This window comes from Ornithorhynchus anatinus, chromosome 20 (genome assembly GCF_004115215.2).
Source record: "Ornithorhynchus anatinus isolate Pmale09 chromosome 20, mOrnAna1.pri.v4, whole genome shotgun sequence".
NCBI lineage: Eukaryota > Metazoa > Chordata > Mammalia > Monotremata > Ornithorhynchidae > Ornithorhynchus > Ornithorhynchus anatinus.
In genome coordinates this window covers 15,285,723-15,298,174 of record NC_041747.1, presented here as the reverse complement: position 1 = coordinate 15,298,174, position 12,452 = coordinate 15,285,723, and the positions used below count along the sequence as shown (strand labels likewise).

Below are 12,452 nucleotides of genomic sequence, written 5' to 3'. Positions count from 1 at the left end.
GGGATTAAGACTGTGAGCCCCACGTGGGACAACCTGATTCCCCTCTGTCTACCCCAGCGCTTAGAACAGTGCTCGGCACATAGTAAGCGCTTAACAAATACCAACATTATTATTATTATTACCTGAGGCTCACAGTCTTCATCCCATTTTGCAGACGAGGTAACTGAGGCCCAGAGAAGTGAAGCCACTTGCCCACAGTCACACAGCTGACAAGTGGCAGAGATGGGATTCGAACCCATGACCTCTGACTCCCAAGCCCGGGCTCTTGCCACTCAGCCACGCTGCTTCTCAGGTATTTGGTAAGCGCTTACTACGTGCCGAGCACTGTTCTAAGCGCTGGGGTAGATATAGGGTCATCAGGTTGTCCCACGTGAGGCTCACAGTTAATCCCCATTTTACGGGTGAGGTCACTGAGGCACAGTAAAGTGACTTGCCCACAGTCACCCAGCTGACAAGTGGCAGAGCGGTATTCGAACCCATGACCTCTGACTCCCAAGCCCGGGCTCTTGCCACTGAGCCACGCTGCTTCTCGATTAAGACTCCGAGCCCCACGTGGGACAACCTGACGACTTTGTATCCATCCCAGCGCTTAGAACAGTGCTCGGCACCTAGTAAGCGCTTAACAAATAGCACCATTATTACTGTTATCCCCCCAGTGCTTAGAACAGTGCTCGGCACCTAGTTAGCGCTTAACAAATACCTCCATTATTATTATGAGATAATAATTATGAGATAATAATATCATTATTATTATTATTATTATTAGAGAAGCAGCATGGCTCAGTTGAAAGAGCATGGGTTTGGGAGTCAGAGGTCATGGGTTCCAATTCCGGCTCTGTCACTTGTCAGCTGTGTGACTCTGGGCAAGTCACTTCACTTCTCTGTGCCTCAGTTTCCTCATCTGTAAAATGGTGATTAAGATTGTGAGCCCCACGTGGGACAACCTGATTATCCTGTATCTACCCCAGCGCTTAGAACAGTGCTCGGCACCTAGTAAGCGCTTAACAAATACCTCCATTATTATTATGATTATCATTGTATCCCCCCCAGCGCTTAGAACAGTGCTCAGCACCTAGTAAGCGCTTAACAAATACCTCCATTATTATGATTATCATTGTATCCCCCCAGCGCTTAGAACAGTGCTGGGCACCTAGTAAGCGCTTAACAAATACCTCCATTATCATTATGACTATCATTGTATCCCCCCCAGCGCTTAGAACAGAGCTGGGCACCTAGTAAGCGCTTAACAAATACCTCTATTATCATTATGATTATCATTGTATTCCCCCCAGCGCTTAGAACAGTGCTGGGCACCTAGTAAGCGCTTAACAAATACCTCCATTATTATTATGATTATCATTGTATCCCCCCCAGCGCTTAGAACAGTGCTCGCCACCTAGTAAGCGCTCCAGGCCTAGCAGCAGGTGGGCGGGGGCCGCGGGCGCCCCTAGCGGTGGCGGGCGGGGGCGCGCGGAGGAGAGAGGAGCGCGGGCTCCCCTAGCGGTGGCGGGTGGGGGTGCGCGGAGGGGAGGGGAGAAGCGCGGGCGCCCCTAGCGGTGGCGGGTGGGGGTGCGCGGAGGGGAGAGGAAAGGAGAGGAGGAGCGCGTGCGCGGGGGGCGGTGGCGGCGGCGGCGGCATCATCGTCTCCTCGTCGGCCCGAGCTCCGGCCCGGCCCCGGGAGACCCCGCAGCAGCCCCGCGGAGGAGGAGGAGGACGACGACGAGGCGGAGGAGGAAGGAGAGGACGAGGAGGAGGTGGGTGGGCGCGGGATCCCCGCGGGCGCCGCCGCCAGCCCCGCCACAAAGCGGGGAGGGGGCCGGGGAGAGGGCGGGGGAGGAAGGGACGCCCACGCGCAGCTACGTCCGCGCCCCCGGCCGCACGTGCACGCCCCCGCCCCCCCGCATGCGCAGAAGGCGCGCCACCGGCCCCCCCCCCGAGAAAAAGAATCATTCATTCATTCAATAGTATTTATTGAGCGCTTACTATGTGCAGAGCACTGGCCTAAGCGCTTGGAATGGACAAATCGGCTTACAGTCTAATCGGGGGAGACGGACGGACAAAAAATAGCAATAAATAGAGTCGAGGGGAAGAACATCTCATAAAAACAGTGGCAACTAAATAGAATCAGGGTGATGTACCTCTCATTAACAAAATAAATAGGGCGATGAAGATCTAGACAGTCGAGCGGACGAGTAGGGTGCCGAGGGGAGGGGAAGGGAGAGGGGGAGGAGCCGAGGGAAAGGGGGGAGAAGAGGGTTTAGCTGCGGAGAGGTGAAGGCGGGGGTAGAGGGAGCAGAGGGAAAAGGGGAGCTCAGTCTGGGAAGGCCTCTCGGAGGAGGTGAGCTCTAAGTAGGGTTTTGAAGAGGGGAAGAGAATCAGTTTGGCGGAGGTGACAATGTTGGTATTCGTGAAGCGCACTTACTATGTGCCAAGCGCTGTTCGAAGCGCTGGGGTCGATACAAGGTGATCAGGTTGCCCCCCGTGGGGCCCCCAGGCTCCATCCCCATTTGTCAGATGAGGGCACTGAGGCCCAGAGAAGTGAAGTCATAATGGATCTGTTAAGCGCTTACTAGGTGCCAAGCACTGTGCTAAGCGCTGAGGGAGATAGAGGGTCAGCGGGCTGTCCCCCGTGGGGCTCCCAGGCTCCATCCCCATTTGACAGATGAGGGCACTGAGGCCCAGAGAAGTCATAATGGATCTGCTAAGCCCTTACTAGGTGCCAAGCACTGTGCTAAGCGCTGAGGGAGATACGAGGTCAGCAGGTTGTCCCCGTGGGGCTCACAGGCTCAGTCCCCATTTTAAAGATGAGGAAACTGAGGCCCAGAGAAGTGATGTCATAATGTATCTGTTAAGCCCTTACTAGGTGCCAAGCACTGTTGGAAGCGCTGGGGGAGATATGAGGTAAGCAGGTTGTCCCCGTGGGGCTCCCAGGCCCCGTCCCCATTTTAAAGATGAGGAAACTGAGGCCCAGAGAAGTGAAGGGACTTGCCTAAAGTCACACAGCAGACAGGTGGCAGAGCCGGGATTCAAACCCACAACCTCTGACTCCCCAGCCCCTGCTCTTTCCACTAGGCCACGCTGCTTCTCAATGACTCAATTACTGCTTCTCAATTACTATGTGCCAAGCAGTGTTCTAAGCAGTGGGGCAATAATAATAATGTTGGTATCTGTTAAGCGTTTACTATGTGCAGAGCACTGTTCTAAGCGCTGGGGAAGATACAGGGTCATCAGGGTGTCCCAGTCTTCATCCCCATTTTACAGATGAGGTCACTGAGGCCCAGAGAAGTGAAGTGACTTGCCCACAGTCACACAGCTGATAAGTGGCAGAGCCGGGAATTGTGCACTCCAGCGCTTAGTACAGTGCTCTGCACATAGTAAGCGCTCAATAAATACGAATGAATGAATGAACCCGCCAAAAGTCCGCAGGACTGGCATACGCTCTGGTTCCTCTTTTTTATCATTATTATTAGCATCGCTAGTAATAATAATAATATTACTAACCGTATTTATTGGCCGCTTGCTGGATGTAAAGCATTGTACTAAGCGCTTGGGAGAGTACATGTACTAAAAGGTCAGACACATTCCCTGCCCACAAGGAGCCAACAGTCTAGAGGGGGAGACAGGCATTAGTATAAGTAGATGCATGTCTAGAGGGGGAGACTATTAATGTCTCTTAATATAAATAGATAAATAAATTACAGATATAATAAGGATTATGGTATTTGTGAAGCGCTTATCACGTGCCAAGCACTCTACTAAGCGCTGAGGTGGGTGCAGGCAAGTGGGGTCGGACACAGCTCCCGTCCCACCCTGTCCCACATAATCTCGATCCCCGTTTCACAGATGAGGGAACCGAGGCCCAGAGAAGTGACGTGACTTGCCCCAGGTCCCACAGCAGACGAGTGGCACAGTCGCGATTAGAACCCACGACCTTCTGACTCCCAGGCCCGGGCTCGGTCCACTACCTGAGAAGCAGCCTGGCACCGTGGGAAGAGCCCGGGCTGGGGAGTCAGAGGTCATGGGTTCTAATCCCGGCTCCGCCACTGATCGGCCGGGTGGCTTTGGGCAAGCCACTTGACTTCTCCGGGCCTCAGTTCCCTCATCCGTCAAATGGGGCTGAAGACCGCCAGCCCTACGTGGGACGACCTGATGACCTATCTTCCCCAGCGCTTAGAACAGTGCCCGGCACATAATAAGCGCTTAATAAATACCAACATTATTGTTGTTATTACCCCATGCTGCTTCTCCATATACACACGTGCCGTGGGGAAGGGAGAGAAGATGAATTCATTCATTCAGTAGTATTTATTGAGTGCTTACTATGTGCAGAGCACTGTACTGAGCGCTTGGAATGGACAGTTCGGCAACAGATAGAGACAGTCCCTGCCCATTGTCGGACTCACAGTCTAATCGGGGGAGACGGACGGACAAAAACAAGACAACTTAATCACGATAAGTAGAATCAAGGGGATGGACACCTCATTAATGGAATAAATGGGGTAATAAAAATATATAAAATGAGCACGGTGCTGAGGGGAGGGGAAGGGAGAAGGGGCGGAGCAGAGGGAAAGGAAAAACCATTCAGTTGTATTTATTGAGCGCTTACTATGTGCCGAGCACTCTTCTAAGCGCTGCGGTAGATGCAAGGTCATCAGGTTCCCACGTGGGGCTCACAGGCTTCATCCCCATTTTCCAGATGAAGTCACCGAGGGCCAGGGAAGTGAAGTGATTTGCCCAAGGCCACACAACAGACAAGCGGCGGAGCAGGGATTAGAACCCAGGACCTTCTGACTCCCGAGCCCGGGCTCTTGCCGTTAAGCCGTTATGAGAAGCAGCGTTATGCCGTTATGAGAAGCAGCGTGGCGCAGTGGAAAGAGCACGGGCTTTGGAGTCAGGGCTCATGAGTTCGAATTCCAGCTCTGCCACTTGTCAGCTGTGTGACTGTGGGCAAGTCACTTAACTTCTCTGTGCCTCAGTACTCTCATCTGTAAAATGGGGATTAAGACCGTGAACCCCACGTGGGACAACCTGATTCCCCTGTGTTTACCCCAGCGCTTAGAACAGTGCTCTGCACATAGTAAGCGCTTAACAAATACCAACATTATTATTATTATTATTATTAAGCCGGGCTGCCTCCCTGAGCACGCGCGAGCGCACAGAAGGGAGAAGAGGAGAGGAGGGCTCGGGCAGGGAAGGCTTCCTGGAGGAGGTGGGCCTTCAATAAATTCCGATTATCCGTCGGAGGAGAGAGGGCCAGCAGTCGGTTGTGAGGGAGGGGAGTTCGAGGTACCGTGAGCTGGTTAGCACCGGAGGGACGGAGTGTGCGGGCTGGGTGGTAAAGCGGAGAGGAGCGAGGCGAGGTAGGAGGGGGCAAGGTGGTTAAGGACTTTAAAGCCCACGGTGAGGCGTCTGGGCTCGATGCCGACGTGGACGGGCAACCGCTGGAGGTTCCTGAGGAATGGGGAGACAGAGTCTGAACGGTTTTGAAGGAAAATGTTTCCGGGGTCCTCCAAAAGTGGCTGGGTTTTGTGTATCTGGGGCGCCGCTCCTACGTACCCCGAAAGCGCTCCGAAATATCTGCGGATATTTAGTCCTTAATTTTGGATCGTTTAGGTGGATGTTGAGTACTTAGTGAGCGGTCACCGAGCGCTTGGGAAAGTACGGCAGTAAAGAGGGGCAGTCCCTGCCCACAGCGAGCTCATGGTCTCGGCCCGGGGAGACGGACGTCAGTACAAGTAAACGGACGTCAATATAGAGAAATAAAATTGAAGATATACACGTAAGTGCCGTGGGGCGGGGGGGGGGGGGGAAGAGCAGAGGGAACAAGTCGGGGTGACGCCGAGCACGTACACGCTCGCTTTCCCTCCCCCATCTACCGTATCAGTTGGTCAGTCAGTCATTTATTGAATGTTTACTGAGCGGGGAGCACTGTACTAAACGCTTGGGAGCATACAATATAACAGGTAAGCAGAGTGCCCTAAAGGATAGAGCATGGGCCCGGGCGGCAGAAGGACCTAGGTTGTGATCTTGGCTCGACCACTTGTCTGCCGTGTGATCTTGGGCAAGTCGGTTAACTTCTCTGTGCCTCGTCTATGTGATCGAGTGCTCGTGTGTAGAGCAGTGTTCTGAGCGTTTGGAAAGTGCAAAATGGCAATAAAGAGAGACGATCCCTGCCCACAGTGGGCTCACAGTCTGGAGGGGAGGCAAGTAAGGAGGTATCGATAGAAATAAATAGAATTTTAGATATATACACGTGTTCGTAAGTGCTGTGGGGCGGGCGGGGGGGAGTGAGCGGTGGTGACGCGGCAGGGAGGGGGAGCCGAGGGAAAGCGAGGCTTAGTCTGGGAAGACCTCTTGGGGGAAATGCATTTTCAGTAGGGTTCGGAAGAGGGATTGACTGGCGGATTTGAGGAGGGAGGGCGTTCCAGGCCCGAAAAGGACGAGGGCCGGGGTTGGCGGCGAGACAGGCGAGATCGAGGCACGGTAAGAAGGTTAGCGCCGGAAGAGCGGAGTGCGCGGGCTGGGATGTAGAAGGAGAGAAGGGAGGTGAGGTGGGAGAGGGCAAGGTGATGGAGAGCTTTAAAGCCAACAGTGAGGAGTTGTTGTGGAGGAATTTTGAGATGGAGGTGGATAGGCAACCCCCAGCGATTTTTGAGGAAGGGGGTGACACGCCCGGAGCGTTTCCGTAGAAAGATCATCTGGGCAGCGGAATCAAGTATGGACTGAAGTGGAGAGAGGCAGAAAGGAGGCAGTCATCCAGTCGGGATAGGATGAGTGATTGTACTAACATGGTAGTGGTTTGGATGGAGAGGAAAGGGTGGATCTTGGCAACGTCGTGAAGGTGAGAGTGACAGGATCGGGTGACCGATTGGACGTGCGGGTTGAATGAGAGAGCGGAGTCAAGGGTGCCGCCGAGGTTGAGGGCTTGAGAGGTGGGAAGGATTGTCGTGCCGTCCACGGTGACGGGGAAGTCAGGGAGAGGGTAGGGTTTGGGAGGGAAGATGAGGAGCTCTGTCTCGGACACGTTGAGTTTTAGATGGCGGGCGGACATCCAGGTGGAGACGTCCTGAAGGCGGGAGTAGATGGCAGCCTGGAGGGAGGGAGAGACAACAGGGGAGGAGATGGAGATTTGGGTGGCATCTGCGTAGAGATGGTAGGTGAAGCCGTGGGAGCGAATGAATTCTCCAAAGGAGTGAGTGTGGATGGAGAATAGAAGGGGACCAAAAACTGAACCTTGAGGGACGCCCACAGTTAGGGGATGGGAGGGGGAGGAGGAGCCCGCGATGGAGACCGAGAACGAACGGCCAGAGAGATAAGAGGAGAGCCAGGAGAGGACGCAGTCAGCGAAGCCAAGGTTGGATAGCGTATCGTGGTCCACAGTGTCAGATGCCTGACACCGACAAAGGAGAGGTAGAGGAGGATTAGGATGGCGTAGGAGCCCTTGGGTTTGGCAAGAAGGAGATCATTTGGGACCTTTGAGAGGGAATTTTCAGAGGAGTGGAGGGAGCAGAAGCCAGATCGGAGGGGGTCCAGCAGAGGAATTTGAGGCAGTGAATGTAGACGACTTGCTCAGGGAGTTTGGAGAGGAAAGGTAAGAGGGAGATGGGGTGATAATTAGAAGGGGGTCAAGGGAGGGTTTTTTTAAGGATGGGGGAGACGTAGACATGTTTGAAGGCAGTGGGGAAGAAGCCATTCATTCACTTAGCCATTAATGGAGCATTTACTGTGTGCAGAGCACTGTACTGAGCGCTCGGAAAGTACAGTTTGACAACAGATAGACACAATCCCTACCCAACGACGGGCTCACGGTCTAGAAGGGGGAGACAGACCACAAAACCAAACAAGTAGAGAGGCATCAATCCCATCAAAATAGAGAAATAGAATCACAGATATATACACATCATTAATAAAATAGAGTGATAAATAGGTACAAATATACACAAGTGGGGAGGGGAAGGAGGTAGAGCAGAGGGAGGGAGTAGGGGGGATGGGGAGGGGAGGAGGGCTCAGTCTGGGAAGGCCTCCTGGAGGAGGTGAGCTCTCAGTAGGGATCAGAAGAGGGGAAGAGAGCTAGTTTGGCGGATGTGAGGACGGAGGGCGTTCCCGGTCAGAGGTAGGACGTGGGCCGGGGGTCGACGGCGAGACAGGCGAGAACGAGGAGCCGTGAGGAGGTGAGCGGCGGAGGAGCGGAGTGTACAGGGTGGGCTGTAGAAGGAGAGAAGGAAGGTGAGGTAAGAGGGGGCCAGGTGATGGAGAGCTTTGAAGCCAAGAGTGAGGAGTTTTTGCTTCATGCGAAGGTCGATAGGCAACCCCCGGAGATTTTTGAGGAGGGGAGTGACGTGCCCAGAGCATTTCTATAGAAAGATCATCTGGGCAGCGGAGTGAAGTATAGACTGAAGCGGGGAGAGACAGGAGGAAGGGAGATCAGAGAGGAGGCTGACGCAGTAATCCAGTCGGGATATTATGAGAGCTTGTACCAGCACGGTAGCCGTTTGGACGGAGAGGAAAGGGCGGATCTTGGCGATGTGGTGAAGGTGAGCCCGGCGGGTTTTGCTGACGGATTGGACGTGCGGAGTGAAAGAGAGAGCAGAGTCAAGGATGACCCCGAGGTTGCGGGCTTGTGAGACGGGAAGGATGGTAGTGCCATCCACAGTGACGGGAAAATCAGGGAGAGGACAGGGTTCGGGAGGGAAGATAAGAAGTTCGGACTTGGACATGTTGAGTGTTAGGTGGCGGGCGGACATCCGGGTGGAGACATCCTGAAGGCAGGAGGAGATACGAGTGAGCGGTTGAAGATGGTAGTTAGAGAAGGAGGGAAAAGCGAGAGTTTTTATCAAGTGTGAAGGAATGGGGTCCAGTGCACATGTGGAGGGGGTGGCACTTGAGAGAAGGCAGGAGATCTCCTCTGGAGATAGTGCTGGGAAGGATGGGCAAGGTGCCTCATATGTAAAGGAACAGGGATTAAGATCGTGAGCCCCATGGGGAACAAGGACTGTGTCTAATCTGATTAGCTTGTGTCTACCCCAGTGCTTAGTACAGTGCCTGGCACATAGTAAGTGCTTAACAAATACCATTTTTTAAAAAAAATGCCCAGGGTGAATTTACAGTCTAGTAGGGGAAACAGATATTGATATAAAAAATTGCAGATATGTACATAAATGCTATGGGGCTGAAGGAGGGCGTGAATAAAAGGTGAAATCAAGTGACGCACAAGAGAGAGGGAGAGGGAAATGAGGGATTGTCTTTTGGAGGAGATGTATCTTATTGAAGATACAATCGTTCGTTGGCTTCGAAGGGGGAAGGTGTTCCAGACCAGAGATGGGACATGGGTGAGGGGTTGATGGCGAGGTAAGAGGAGATTGAGGTGCAAGGAGTCCGTTGGCAATAGAGAAGCAAAGTGTGTGCTATAGCGGGAGGTGAGGTTGGAAGGGCAAGGTGATTAACTCCTTTACACCCCCCGGTAAGGAATTTCTGTTTGACATGGAGGGGCATGGACAGCCACTAGAGGTTCTTGAGGAGTGAGGAAACGCGCAGTGAATGGTTTTGTAGATAAACGATCCGGGCAGGAGGGTGAAGTAATAATAATAATAATAATGTTGGTATTTGTTAAGCGCTTACTATGTGCCGAGCACTGTTCTAAGCGCTGGGGTAGACACAGGGGAATCAGGTTGTCCCACTGGAGTGAGGGAAAGACAGGAGGCAGGGAGGCCAGCGAGTAGGCTGATGGAGTAATCGGTGCGGGATAGGATAAGTGATTGGATCAGCATAGTAGCAATTTGGATGGATTTTAGCGACATCGTGTAGGTTGAACTGCCGGGATTTGGGGAAAGATTGAAAACGGGTTAAACGAGGGAGATGAGTTGAGGGTAACGCCAAGGCTTACGAGCCAGGGAGGGTGGTGGTGGTGTTTTCAGCGATGGGAAAGTCGGGGAGGGCAGGGTGTGGGTGGGATGCCGAGTTCCGCTCTGGACATGTTATGTTTGGGGTGTCGGCAGGACATCCAAGTAGAGAGAGGGCAGGAGAAATGACGAGGCTGCAGAGGAGGAGCGAGATCAATTCTTATGGAATTTCAGAATCCCTGCAGATCCTGTTTGAGAAACGGTTTCTAGTTGACAAGTAAAGCGGACCTTTCAGAAGAGCGAGTTTGCAATCAGCACAGCCTCCGAGTCGTCATCTGAATTGTTTTTCCTCTCAAAATTCATAAAAAGATGTGCATGGAATTGAGTGAAGGAGAGAGGAAGAAGTTTGAGGGCGTTGAAGAGAGGCATGGTATTCATTCAATATTCATTCAATAGTATTTATTGAGCGCTTACTATGTGCAGAGCACTATACTGAGCGCTTGGGATGAACAAGTCGGCAACAGATAGAGACATTTGACGGGCTTACAGTCTAATCGGGGGAGACGGACAGACGAGAACGATGGCAATAAATAGAGTCGAGGGAAGAACATCTCGTAAAAACAGTGGCAACTAAATGGAATCAAGGCGATGTACATTTCATTAACAAAATAAATAGGGTAATGGAAATATATACAGTTGAGCGGACGAGTACAGTGCTGAGGGGATGGGAAGGGAGAGGGGGAGGAGCAGAGGGAAAGGGGGAAAAGAGGGTTTAGCTGAGGAGAGGTGAGGGGGGGGTGGTAGAGGGAGTAGAGGGAGAAGAGGAGCTCAGTCTGGGAACGCCTCTTGGAGGAGGTGAGTTTTAAGTAGGGTTTTGAAGAAGGGAAGAGAATTAGCCTGGCGGAGGTGAGGAGGGAGGGCGTTCTGGGACCGCGGGAGGACGTGGCCCGGGGGTCGTCGGCGGGATAGGTGAGACCGAGGGACGGCGAGGAGGTGGGCGGCGGAGGAGTGGAGCGTGCGGGGTGGGCGGTAGAAAGAGAGAAGGGAGGAGAGGTAGGAAGGGGCAAGGTGACGGAGAACCTCGAAGCCTAGAGTGAGGAGTTTTTGTTTGGAGCGGAGGTCGATAGGCAACCACTGGAGTTGTTTAAGAAGGGGAGTGACACGCCCAGATCGTTTCTGCGGGAAGATGAGCCGGGCAGCGGAGTGAAGAATAAACCGGAGCGGGGCAAGAGAGGAGGAAGGGAGGTCAGAGAGAAGGCTGACACAGTAGTCTAGCCGAGATATAACGAGAGCCCGTAGCGGTAAGGTAGCCGTCTGGGTGGAGAGGAAAGGGCGGATCTTGGCGATATCGTAAAGGTGAAACCGGCAGGTCTCGGTAACGGATAGGATGCGTGGGGTGAACGAGAGAGACGAGTCAAGGATGACAGCGAGATCGCGGGCCCGAGAGACGGGAAGGACGGTCGTGCCGTCCACGGTGATAGAGAAGTCTGGGAGAGGACCGGATTCGGGAGGGAAGATGAGGAGCTCGGTCTCGCTCATGTTGAGTTTTAGGTGGCGGGCCGACATCCAGGTGGAGACGTCCCGGAGGCGGGAGGAGATGCGAGCCCGAAGGGAGGGGGAGAGGACAGGGGCGGAGATGTAGATCTGCGTGTCATCTGCGTAGAGATGGTAGTCAAAGCCGTGAGAGCGAATGAGTTCACCGAGGGAGTGAGTGTAAATGGAGAACAGAAGAGGGCCGAGAACTGACCCTTGAGGAACTCCAACAGTTAAAGGATGGGAGGGGGAGGAGGCGCCAGCGTAGGAGACCGAGAATGTCCGGCCAGAGAGGTGAGAGGAGAACCGGGAGAGGACGGAGTCCGTGAAGCCAAGGTGAGATAAGGTATGGAGGAGGAGGGGACGGTCGACAGTGTCAAAGGCAGCAGAGAGGTCAAGGAGGTTCAGAATGGAGTAGGAGCCATTGGATTTGGCAAGAAGGAGGTCATGGGTTACCTTAGAGAGAGCAGTCTCGGTAGAGTGGAGGGGAAGGAGGGGATGAGGAACAGGATGGGGAGAGGTTTTTTTGAGAAGCAGCATCCTGTAGTGAATAGAGCATGGACCTGGGGGAGTCAGAAGGTTGTGGGTTCTAATCCCGGATCCCCCACTTGTCTGCAGTGTGACTTGGGGCAAGTGACTTCACTTCTCCAGGCCTCAGTTACGTCACCTGTAAAATGGGGATTGAGACTGTGACCCCCACGTGGGTCAGGGACTTTGTCCAACCTGATTTGTTTGTGTCCATCCCAGTGCTTAGTACAGTGCCTGGCACATAGTACGTTCTTAAATATCACAATTATTATTATTATTATCGTTATTGTCATCTTGGGTGAAGGCTGGCATGAAAGAGTTTTATAGCCGAGGTCATCTACCGGTCGAGCTTTCTGTCAATCCTGCGCTGGAATTTTGTCTTGGACTGTTATAATTGTCTGAGGTGCCTTAGGGTATAAAATTGCTCAAGATGCAGCTTCTTTCTAAAGAGGGATTTATTGGGGAGGAACTGACTCTTATCGTTCTTGGCTTGAACACCTTTTTTTAAAAAAAGTAGAGTGAGGATTGCTTTAGAACAATGAGTCAATCAGT

The 12,452-nt window shown here is 53.0% G+C and overlaps 1 protein-coding gene across 2 annotated transcripts in view; it reads left to right on the top strand.

The window, feature by feature from the left end:
- Positions 1–1,629: 1,629 nt before the first annotated feature.
- The window catches only part of CHST10 (carbohydrate sulfotransferase 10), a 40,373-nt gene continuing 29,550 nt past the window's right edge, over positions 1,630–12,452 (top strand). Inside the window, exon 1 of one of the 2 annotated variants that reach the window (XM_029048186.2) lies at positions 1,630–1,754. The gene's annotated coding sequence lies outside the window, so the exon portion shown is untranslated. Of the gene's footprint in view, positions 1,755–5,374; positions 5,780–12,452 lie in introns of those variants that run through there. The other variant, XM_029048188.2, reaches the window with a different exon arrangement.